This window comes from Montipora capricornis, chromosome 9 (genome assembly GCF_036669925.1).
Source record: "Montipora capricornis isolate CH-2021 chromosome 9, ASM3666992v2, whole genome shotgun sequence".
Classification (NCBI taxonomy): domain Eukaryota; kingdom Metazoa; phylum Cnidaria; class Anthozoa; order Scleractinia; family Acroporidae; genus Montipora; species Montipora capricornis.
The window spans coordinates 46,168,641-46,181,140 of record NC_090891.1 but is presented as its reverse complement, the minus strand read 5'-3'; the positions used below and the strand labels follow the sequence as shown (position 1 = coordinate 46,181,140).

Sequence of the window (12,500 nt, the reverse complement as noted above, 5' to 3'; positions counted from 1 at the left end):
GCGCTGAGTTCATCCTATCGTACATGTAGGTGGACTCCAAGATGGTTTCAACAGCTTTCGGTAACTGCGCATGGTTCTCGGCGCTGGCGTGCTTCTGGGCAACAAGTTTTACTCAGTAACAAGACACAAGTTGGCTCCAAATACGAAACTACTGAACTGGCACATCAAAGGAGGCCTTGACTGATCCACATCTCTCCATAGAAAAAGGTGAATTAGTCTGCTGGATGGCGCAACCTACCAATTCGCAAGTACATCTCTGCAATATCACACACTAGTGCATCAGGAAGTCGTGGAAAATGCAGTAGCGCATCAAAAATCTCACGCTGAAGCTTTGGACCCTGGTAGATTGCAAAATTCAATGAAATCTCACTGAACTTTGCAGACGCATAGAATACGAAGCGAGTATTGGCAGTAGTACCCTCGTCAGGCCTCACCTTTGCAAAATGGGAAAGATACCGTGACTTCTCTTCCTTCCCGGTCAGTTCCACTTTAAATGTATGTCCCTTCTTTAAACAGTCTGCATTAACGTTTGTGTATAGTCCTTTTAAAGAGGAATCTTTCAGGAATCGCTTCTCTGTGCTCAGCAATCGGTTAACTGCCATTTCGTAGTTATTGGGCAATTCTGCAACCTCTGGCGTTCACGGCATGGTCATTTCATATCTCCTATAGTTAAGGGCCCACAGACATATTTCTCGCGCGTTGCTAAGGAACTGAAATGTTACTTCCGGTAACTGACATCATCATATCGTGAGCCGACCGGGAAACCCACTCACAAGCAAAAATCACTGCACGAATTGTTGTTTGCATAGAAGGTTTTTCCTTGCCCTTCCTCGAACTCGTTCTCAGATCAACTGCGCATGCGTTAACGAACTGACTTCCGGTTTGAAAAAAAAGCTAAATTTCCGGCGGTCTTCAAATTGAATTAACTTTTTTAAAATGGCACGTTTCACCTCCAAATACAGAATACAGCTAAGCATTGATTTTTTCAAATCATCTTTTTTGAAAATTTTATGGGTATTTCAGTATCGTTTATTTCTCTAAAAAGAACATTTTTCAAAATAATAAGAAAACCATGCTTGGCTGGATGCAAAAACGAAAAAAAATTATGAAACCACTGATGAAATAACCAAATTGAGTAACACGCAGACAAATTTAGAGTTTCTCTTATTGGTCACGTGACCATGGGCGTGGCATGATGACGTCATATTTAGGGTCATTGGTTTACAAAAGTTGGAAACTGACTAAAATAATGCCAAATTCTCTCAAATTAGTTAACTATTACCTCCTTAGCAACGCACCCCAAAAAATACGTCAGTAGGCCCTTCAACTGCACTGGGTTTTCAAATCTTCGGATAGCCATCTGTTCTTCTGAAACAAGGTTTTCTCTCCTTATCGCTGACCCCGAAGTCTAAACTTCCGAGAACCTTTAAAGAGCTGAGCTGAAATCTTTGCCTTGATCATGCAAGAAGTAGGCCATGTTGAAATTGGTTTGTGGCAGGACCTCAGCCATCAGCCTAGCTGCTGCAATGCATGTCTATCCCGGGGGTGTTAATCGGGCCATAGGCTCACAATGTTTACCACAAACATCCCTAATTGAACGATGTAGCTTCTCCGCATAGTCCATCCCGATCAGCAATATCAACAACCGTACGTGGACCAAGTTTTGGGAAATTGATGCTCTGTAGGTACTTCCACTTAGGGTACTGCCTCCTCTAATCAACTTGCTGCACATCTCTTGTTATTCTTGACGCTGTAAATGCTGTCATCTTTACATAAGAACGTTAACAGTGATCTGCTGAACAGCTCCTTCCAATCCTAACCAAATCCCCATTTATGTACGTCTTTGTACTTGCATCATCCAACAACACATTCGCTACCAGTCTTCGATCCCCACCTCTGTTCAGTTGCCTCATTTCTAGTTGACGGACGGCCATGAAGCACCTTGTTGTGTGTGTTGTGGCATCATACTACACATTCTTCTTTTCCGAGACATCGATAACACAGCTTTAGCTGCTTTGCAACATCCCAGCGGGCTAGTACATCAATTTTCTTGAACTCCTCACACTGTCACAGTGGATTATTGCTTCTGCAAACATCACAGCTCTTTTTGTTTGACTAGTTTGGTGCTTGTGCCTGTCTAACAAAGAACGTCTGGTGCTCCTTCTCTGCGCATTCCCGAAACTCTGGTTTCTGCTGCAACAGTCTGGAATTCATTTTCTTGGATGATCTACTCCTGAAGGGTCTCTATACAGTCTGGTTTCTTATGTGAAAGCACTTTGTATCCTAATAATAAGGACCCATGGCCCAGCTCTTCGTCTCCTCCAGCTCCCTCAATTTATGACAGTCGCTTCTAGTAGGTCAGCAGCCAGTCTGTCCAGATCCGTGGCATATTCCCATCTCGTACAGATCTGAACTGATCCAGCTCTTCCATGTGCAAATTAATCTGACGGTGCTGACCTCCATATTTCCTGTCTAACCTGTTTTTGGCTGCTTTATACGCTGCTGGTGAGAGTCTGAGACCATCAACCAACCTCAAGGCTTCTCCGCGCAAGTACTTCTTCAACTGCAGTAATTTGTAATCTACCGCGACTGGCTCCTTATCCACAAAAGCCGAAAACACCGCCCGCCCTCCAGTTCCCGCAAGACCGTTTGTTTCCACTGCTAAACACAGGATTCGATACTCGTGTTAATTGCTCATCTGCATGTCCTTTCTTAGCCCATTTTTCGAAGAAGGAGACAAAGAAAGCCCGAGTTCCTCTTCCAGAGCTCCTCCAAGCTTGCTAAATTTATTCTCCGCGTCTTCGCTCGCACTGGACAACTCAGCCCTTGCGTTTTTAAGTTTTGCCTCCAACTCTTTTTCTCCTTTTAATTACGCGCTGCCATACCTTCCATTCTTGCGGCGAATTACAAACTCCGCAGTTTCATAGAAATACCTGATACTTCACTCCATATTTCGTCTTTGTTAGCGTCCATATACTTTGATAACGATTTTGGGATTCAGCAAATTTCCCTTCGATCTCACGACTTGTTTTTTTTCCACGCAAGCTAAGTAAACACGGTCAAATCTTCGATATCTTGCGCTGATGTTTCATCAAGTTTTTCTCGACAACTTCGAATTTCACGATGATCAACAGAAAAATTGTCCTGTAACAGATTCCATAGGTTGTTTAGCGACTTCGACTTGGCCTTGGCAGCCTTCTTTCTCCAATCTTGTGTATAATTTCGTAAGAGACATCTCCTACATAATTATTCTTCTCTCCGTCCAGAAGTACTTCGCTTTGCTACCCGTTTAGTTTTGGGGAAACGCCGACCTCAGTTTTTAACTACATAGCCCTGAATAAGCTCAGCGAAGAAAGATTTCTTTCACGAAAAACTACTTCAGTAAAAAAAATATTCTCTTTGCTCGCGTCAGCTCAATAAAATTCATGTGACCTTCCGATCAACTCTGACACATCCCACATCGTTACACTGCCATATACATTAGGCATTTAAGCCTTGTTCACATGTACGACGCAAGCAAAAGCACAAGCAGCACATGCAACTGCAGTAGCGTTTCGATGAATCATATCTTTCGTTTGGACAACAGACACTAATTAAAGATAAGTTAATGCGTCTGCGTATGTTGCTTGTGTTTCATGCTTGCGTCGCACGTGTAAACCAGGCTTAAAAACTACCTAATATGTATGACAGTATAGCGATATTTCCTCAGTGTTTACAAGCATTGACATCAACTTTCTTTCTTTTTTTTTTTTTCTTTCTTTTGCCAACGACCGAACAAGAGAAGTCATTGTTTCAAGGATGTTACTAAAACGAGGAATGGGAAAAGAGACTGGGAAAGGGAAAAAGGACATTTTTGTTATTACGTCAATGACCTACCTGATCAGATAAATGAAGGGGAATTGGTTTGCGTGCAGATGATACCACTTTATTTTATATAGGTCGTTCTGTTGATAGTATTGTGTGCTGAGCATTAAACCGCATCCTAGCAGATACAGATAAGTGCTGAGGAAATGATACCTATAGTGCAAAGCCAAAAGTGTTTCTGTGGCCTCCTGAGTCCGATTATACTTGGTGATAAGATCTTACGTTATGTTGGCACTAGTCACTGTCACTGTCTGGGTGTAGTTATTGATTCTAAGCTGTCCTGGCAACTGCAGATCGATTTTGTTTGTAAAAGCTTCATTCAGAAAGTCAAGCATCCATGGCTTCAAAGATCACAACATGGGAGTGCTAAGACATATCCGCTGTTAGCCTTTAACAATGTGTACCAACGCAAATAGATTTCATTTATGTACACTGTTTACCTTAGCTTATCTCCTAAGCCTCACAAAGATTAACAGTGATATTATGATTTAGGCAATTTTACTGTCCCATCTTACAATTATGTTATAGGAAGAAATTTTATAACTTATAGAGGTCCCACTGTGTGCGTGGAACACGTTACCAGAAAATTACAAACATCTTCCCAAGCATGCTACTTTCAAACACGATTAAGAGACTTGAAACTGATAGAAAATATGAGTTTTGGCAAGGGGTCGTGCCTGATAATAATGTGAATGCTAACTTTTATTATTTTTCTTATATTTAAGAAATAGAAAACATGTACCGTGTTTCTCTCGAGTTATAGAAACACGAGTGAAAGTTTGGGAGAACGAGAAATGCTAGCTTTTTCGAGTTCTCCCAAACTTTCACGAGTGTTTCTATAACTCGATAGAAACACGGAGTACATGTTTTCTACTTCTTTTAGAAAACAACGCGACGAGAAAAAGGAAAACTTGTTAACTCTAATTATCAAAATGTAAATTCTCTTTGCTCGCGCCATCACTACGTCAACAGCTCGTGCTAGTTCTGTGTCTCCATCGAGTTATAGAAACACGATTTTTAACCAATCAGCGCCCGTATTTTCTTAGGACTGTTTTCTAATAGGTTCTTACAGCTAAATTCGTTGTATCGCGCTGTATTTGCAAACTTTTTGGAAAGGATTTCATGGTTTTTCTGTTCCGTTCATAAACTGAGAGTGGGCGGGGTTATGCAAATCACAATGCAACGTGCTCGCACGCTTCGCCCGTTTGCTATAGAGATCTGAAAATAGATAAAAAATACTCAAGAGAACGTCGATGGAGAGTGGTATTTATCTTGAGGCCAGGATGGAGGGCAGCAGCAGACATTGATTTGGTGTTGAAAGTGGGGAAGAAGACATTCGTAAGAAAAATCAGGAAAATCTTCGAAGCCGACCAACCGATTTGAGTCAATATTACGATTCGGTTTCAACAAAACTCTTTTCGAAATAAGGTCAAATAACGGCTGACACAAAAAGCAAAGCCGAGTTTCACTGAAAAACACACCTCTTTTCTAAAGATTCATCCTGTTGACATCATTCTTCTGGGTTTGTATTACAGTGCACATTTACCCCCATTTCCAAAAAAATCCTGTTGCCTTCCTGGTCACAAGGATTATACATGCACAGACGAGAACATGATTCACTGAAATAACTTCGGCTCGATGCGTTTCACCCTTCATAACAAATAAATGCCCCCAGCTGGAGGTGTATGACTTCCTTCCAATGAAAAGATCATGTTTTACTTAGCCACAATGCAAATTTTTTTAGACGAATACCACTGCAGGTCGAGATTTTATGACCATTTGAAAGTTCGAGAATCTCGGGAGAAAGGTATGTTTGATTTTGGATTCGAGTTCGAGTTAACTCTTCGTTCCAATTTCCTCAATTCCTGTCCACGTTCAAATCCCTACTGTTACTTACTGTTAAAAAGAAAACCACTGTGGAGAGGGGATACTGTTTTTGCAATCTGCAGGCAGTTTTTGGCAGAGTATCACCTACATGTAATAGCGCCCGAGTCAAATTAGTCCTTCTCAAATCAAGTCAAGGTTTCCTTTTGAATGCTAAAATAAAAGAACCCTCCCGGAAATTTAAAAACTTAACTCTTCTGGGATACCTGTTTTACGAAATCTAAATACTACGTTCACAAGGTACTTCTCTAGCACTGCTTAACTGTAACTGCACAACGCTGGAAAGTTAGTCACTTTACGAAAAACACGAATTTGCGCACTTTGCTCCAAAAGCAAACATTTCATTTAGCAAACTGAAAACAAACATGTAGGCAAAGTAAAAATTATTATCAGGTTAATTTTTAGCAACTCGAAGTCCGACTCGAAGTCCAACTCAGCCTAACTCGGGCCCGATTCACACGGTACCGGACGAATTTTCTACCGGTTGAAAAATTTGACCGGCCATTTTGTTCGCACGAAACCGTGCAATAATTTCGCTCTGTTCACACGGAACTGACGAACCGGATTAACCTTTGTCAGTGGTTTTACCATCTGCCCATGCGCAGAGGGCTACTTTACGATATCCAAAATGGCGTCAAGAAAGAGAAAGGCTAACGATAGTAGCTGAGTTTCCACGCATCCATGCAACCGCCCCTTTGCGGTGCAAAAATTTAGACGGTAAAGGTGTTCACAGCGCGCGGGTTAAATTTTCGACCGTACCGGCTAAAATTTCGTCTCCAAAATCGATGGTTCGAGATTCCTGAGAATTTCATACTCATATACAAGCTAGAGTTGTTTGCTCTCCAGTGAAATTTTCTTAAATTAAGGACGGTGCCTACTAATTCAAAGGTATTTTTGAACCGGTTTATGATTATGCAGGAAATGTAGATCTTAACAAGTGTTATTGAAATCGAAAAAGAAAATTTGGGGTAACCTCGCATTTTTCAAAGATAATTCACGAACAATATTTGTAAAAAGCTTTAAAATACAGAGCCATGTATGGCATTCTTTCTTAATCATCTCTGAAAAATGCATGGTTGCCCCCCATTTTCTTTATAGATACCAATAGTACTTACTAAGATCTACTTTCTCTGCATAGTTTTAAACCGCGCAAAAATATCCCTGTATTAGTAAGCATCACCGATAGGAAATCTGAGTATCTTGAGATGCGCAGAAGGTATGCGCAATAACAATAGTAGGCACCGTCCTTAAGTGCAGCTACAAAATATAATCGAATTCTTATTCTTATTAGAGGTAGAATAAGCGAACATAAATTAACAAGAATAGAAATTCTCGGCCTTGCAACCCGCAAGGAAAAAATTAACAGCAGTTTGAAAACTAGCTTCAGCCTAGTTTCCATATGCGCGTGACTCCGTCGCAAGAAATCGCAGACAGTTTGCATAAAATGAAAACACCTTTTATACGTTCATCCCCGACCAATCGCCGATGATCACCAGTGATCGCAAACAAGACGCAAGGGATAGAAAAATTTCTATCTTTACGTCTTCCGATATGGAAGCACAATCGTTAACTGTTTCTGATTGTTTGGGATCAATCGCCGATAATGCAAAATGTGGTGATTGCAAACACTAGAGAAACACAAATAACGAGTACGTTGCAGAGCGATTGTTTTGCTCATTAACTGCTATTGTTTGGTGACGTTCTCGTTGACGTCGCCGTCGTAGATAAGGTCCCTATATTCACAAGGACTGGTCTCATGAGCAAGTGAGGGGTTTTTCCTTAGGGAACTTCAGACCACAACATGGTATAGGTGGTTTGCAACCAATCTCTGGAGATACATATAACAATGCTGTAATGTACAATTGCTGGTGGATGAACAAAAGGAGCTAATGAGAGATCTTTTGTTTTCGTCCACCAACATGGCGGCGATGACGTAACGTGAAAACCACCTATACGCGACAATGAAGCTAAGGAACAAAAGGCCGCCACCAAAGTACAACAACACAAGAGATGACAGGAAACTTAACGCTGAAAATTTCAGGAAGGACATAGAATCCACGCCTTTCCAGGTTGCGTTAGTTGTTGAGAGCCAGATGATGTCTTATGGGCATGGCAAACCTTGTTTAACAGAAATTGTGACGAACACGTCTCACAGAAAGAAGTTAAGATCAGAAGTAAATCGGCTCCTTGGATAACAAACGAAATTCGCTTCAAGATTAATAAAAGATTTAAGATTTTCAAAGCAGCAGTTAGCACCAAATGCCTTGAGCTGTGGTTCTATCCTGTCAATCAGTCAATGTCACTACAGAGTCACATGAGATGTGCATGCGCAGAGCCGATCAGTGCTTCGTTTTGCTGGTCTGTTGTTCACGTTACATTTTTTTTGGAGAAAGAAATCTCATCCGTTTTATGCTGTTTCCGACATCCAACTCCTGAGGCACTTTGGTAGGAGGTACGTTCAATATTCTTGTTTCATTCTTTTGTCAAGCCCTTTAGCTTTTGCCTAGAATGTCGGAGAATCACGATTCCCGTCTCGCCAGCCCGACCATGGAGGGAATTGAACCACCAAATAGAAAATTCTTCTCTCGGAGTCAGTTTGAGGACCGAGACCAGTGGGTTAGAGGCGACCCTTGGAAACATTAACAATAATATGGCCAAAATGTCTAGCCTTTGGGAAATGATGTGTAGTTCAAGGCAGTAAAGTACTGCAGATTTCTCAAAGTCGCCACAGGCGAAGCGAAAATCGGTAGACTCCTTTGCCCAAACTGTCGTGCTCTGACGACGATTATTCTCCGCCTCGCAAGAGGTTTGAGGGCTATAATTCAGATGATGATGTAAGTCTTTATGCCGATGATGATTTGGATTGTGATTCATCGATAAAAAAGCTCACCGAGCGAAAAAACCCATCGCAAAAAGTCACTGACCGTGATGGCGGGAAAAAGCCCTCCGCATTGCTCAAGAGCCTCGTTGATTCCTTTGAGGAAGAAGACGCCACCGGCGATGTATCGACTCCGATGTAGCTGAACTACTTAAAGTGCCCCTAACCCCAAAATATTTTTTTCGCTAAAATGAATCTTTGCACCTGTTCGAAACGCATTGCGGCCATTTTTCATTTTTCTAACAAATCCTGCCATTTCATAGGCTTCGAAAGTCGCGAAAATCCAAGCATAAATTGTTCACGACCGAGTCAGAAGGGGAGTGGGTCTATTCCTGACTTGACGTCATAATCTGCTTTGCATAGTTAATGCAATGTAAATCAGTTTGTGACATCAACTTACAAGCTCGAAATTCTGATGTATTTTTATTTCAATTTTAATGCCCTAAATAACGATCGCTAAATTCCCCATATAAACCCTCATAAACAGTTTATGTAACGCAACAACGATTCTCCGTGAGCTTGGGGTACCTATCTCATAGATGATTAGATTTTCAATAACATGGCCGCTCAACCTCGCGATTGTGTAAATGGTTCACCCTGAAGTCAAACTAGATGTTTTTCTCAGGAACCCGATAAAGACGGCTTTCTGACCCGACAGATGAAATGTAAATATTCAGTTTAATATTACAACAAAATTAAAAAACCAAAGACGGAAGTAAATTGGCTAAAAAGTATGTTGTTTTACTCTGAAAACGACGAACGATTAACATTCTTTCCCGTAGTTCATTCAGCTGATACAAGGTGATCACCTGCACCTTTATGGTTGCCTAGCACGTGATCCATTTCTTCCTTTTGACAGAACATCATGACCTTTCCCTTCATTCATGAAAGTCAGAGACTGCGGAAATTTTCGTGTTTTTACGATCGATTGTCATTAATCTTTCGATGAGAATACGATTCAGAATTATATATAAAAACTGTTATTTTTTTCCTCGTCTGTCTTTTGGCTTGTCTTTTACTGTTAACTCCTGGATTTTACGGTACTTTTTGGTGCAAACGTAAAGCCAAGAAATGTTTTGACCTGGCATCAAATTAGACTGAAAAGAAGAAGCGGAAACAACATCTTCAGCCCTTCCTTAGTGTGTGCAATAAACGTTTGCTTAGTGCAACTGCAAGACATGCGTGACATGCAGGAAAACGTCCCTCAGAGCAATTTGCAGTTATTTTTTTTTGCAACTATTTATTTAAAGAAGAAACGAGTGAATTTTACTCAAGAGCGTGTTTTGTTATCTTTAAACTGAATTTAACCCTAACCTCAAAATGGGACAGGGCATTACAAAATAATTAAACGTGTGAGCCAAAGGGCCTATGCTGGCACGACATCTGGGTGACCCCTCAAATGGTCTTAATGACCCCCCGCTTGAGAAAATTAACTGGAGCGCTGCAGTTCAATAACACCCAATTTAGTGCCTTCTGTTTTTGTGTAACACGTACCACAGGCTACCCAGTGTACGCTTCACGGAGCGTCTAGTTGCATTTGCAGTTTGTTTTGTTTGACTGTTCAATAAAGTTAAGGAGGTTTTTATTTACACTTGCCTCTTTATTTCTCAATTTTTGGATTCGTGGCAAAGGACTTTGAAATCTCATGTGACTCCGTAGTGACATTCACTGATTTACAGGATAGAATTATAAAAATTAAACGAGACTTAAATTCTTAAATGATATGAGCCTGAAATTTTGCATGATAGTATATTTAAAGCCCCTTTTTTTCATTTCTGGGAAAATAATTTGTTAAAACTGCTGAATCATTGACTTAACGAAAAAGCGGTCTCGTGACTAATTGTTGCAAGTGGCCGATTTGCAATAGCTCTGTTCTCTCTAAAACATCACAGTTAGAGATCGGGTAAATTTTTCTTGCTCGGTTCAAACGCTTTCACATCAGATGAAATTACATAATAAGTCAATGTAACTTCGAATATTCGAATGTGCTACAAAGCATGGTATCTCTCCAGTGTCGCGCTCAACGATACTCCTGGAGGCGTTAACGTGGGATGCGTTGTTGAACTGTTGAATGGCCCCACAGTCACTCTGGATACGTGGAAAATAATAAATTTAACGTTGACTCCGTTCTAGCCTCCTAAGCAAACTTCTTTTGGCGGGTCATTGGCGGGTCTTCTTTTGGCGGGTCGTGCGCATAACAATATAACAATCTCCCATCGATTGTCATCGGCAAACAAAAACACATGCAGCGAAATCTCAAAGTACAAGAAGTATCATGCTTGGCTGAATATTAGCGGTGCTCCACGCTGAGCACATAGTTGAGAAAATATGGTAACCCGTCCATGCGAGGAATTACGGTTTTAGCTATCATGGGTCATCATGCGACCGTCCGTCCGTTCACCCCTCCGTGTATGACAATGTGACCAGTATCACTTGACCACATCGCGGGCTCAAGTTTAGAGTACTTGTGCCCAACATAGCGGCCATGTGCTCCAGCTAATTACAGCATGCATATTGATATTGAGATTGATATTGGACATCTATCTTATGGTCAATTGAAACCTGTCAAAGCGGGTTATCCGCTGACTAGTATCAAGTGACCATATTGCAGTCTCATCGAGGTCAGCTGTTTTTTTTAAGTTGACCGCTGACGAGATACTGGTTTCGATGGGATCGCAGGTTCAAGCCAGGTTAACTTCTAGTAATCAGGACACCTAAACATAAACGAGGCTTAATTTTTCGGTGTAATTGCAAATTATGAAACTAAATATTTCGAGCAAGAGCCGATACAACGTAGTCTTGTAAAGGTAATCGCATGATTTCGAGTGCAATTTGGAATAAATACTACATTTTTTCAAAGACAAACAAAATTGCACGAGCCCGTAGGGCGTGTTAAATTTGTGGTCTTTGAAAAAATGTACAAGTGCTTATTTATTCTAAATTGCACCAGAAAAATCATGTGATTACTTGTTAATAGTACACATGGAAATTTGGAAATTACGCGAAGACTGTTAGCCGGCTCGTAGTCTTGCCAGTCTTGTTCGTCTTGCTTAGAACTATGGCATAAAAATTCTCCCAACCGTGATTTTGTTGAGGGCGACCAGTTCAAAGCTTTCATTAACCAGTTGTTTGTGCTTTCCTTTGTAGTCTTTGTTTTGCAGTTTCCTTCAAACTTTGAATGAAAACATTGCTATTCTCGCCTTCTCGCCAATCTGTCCGCCATTTAATCATTTGATAATTAACTATTTTTTTTTAATTTCGTCTAATTAAAACCCATAGTTTGTACCTCTTAGGAGAAACAAAAATTTCATGCCACGTCCACAAGACAGGATCTTGGTACCTCCTACGGGTTCTTTTCCAAATTTCCGATGAGCACCCCCGTCCTTTTTATATGGGAGTCCCCCCCCCCCCCCCCCCGCGGGATCTAAAGTGGAGCGGTGTTCACTAAAGCGGTCCTTTAAACGTCGTTTAGTTTCTAATGAGTACTATAGATTACATCTGTTACGTTCAATCATGTACGTAATGTTGGAATTACTGGCGCTTGTTTCGCCAATGGTGAAGAATTTGCAGTTGGTTAGTCCATGGAAAATGTAAGGACAGGTAGCGCAGTTGTTGCCACAGCGAAAAGAACCGGAAGGAAGTTCGGAATTAGAATGAGTTATATTGGTTGATAAGTTAGCCGCAACCAGCAAGTCTCGAAGGTTAGGGGAGAGTCTGAAGGCTATAACCTTAGATGATGGAAAGCGTTTTTACAGCGACCAGAGGAAAGAAGTAGATTGCAGTGTTTTTTTATTACGTTGAAGATGGAAGGAAATGATAGACTATAGGTCGTTAATTCTTCGCGCGCTTTCTGTGGCTCAAGGCGGCTACACGG

The 12,500-nt window shown here is 41.0% G+C and overlaps 1 protein-coding gene across 2 annotated transcripts in view; it reads right to left on the bottom strand.

Annotated features, from left to right (window-relative positions):
• Positions 1–12,500, bottom strand: part of LOC138016778 (uncharacterized) — a 31,533-nt gene that overhangs the window by 17,166 nt on the left and 1,867 nt on the right. The gene's annotated exons all lie outside the window — the stretch shown is intronic.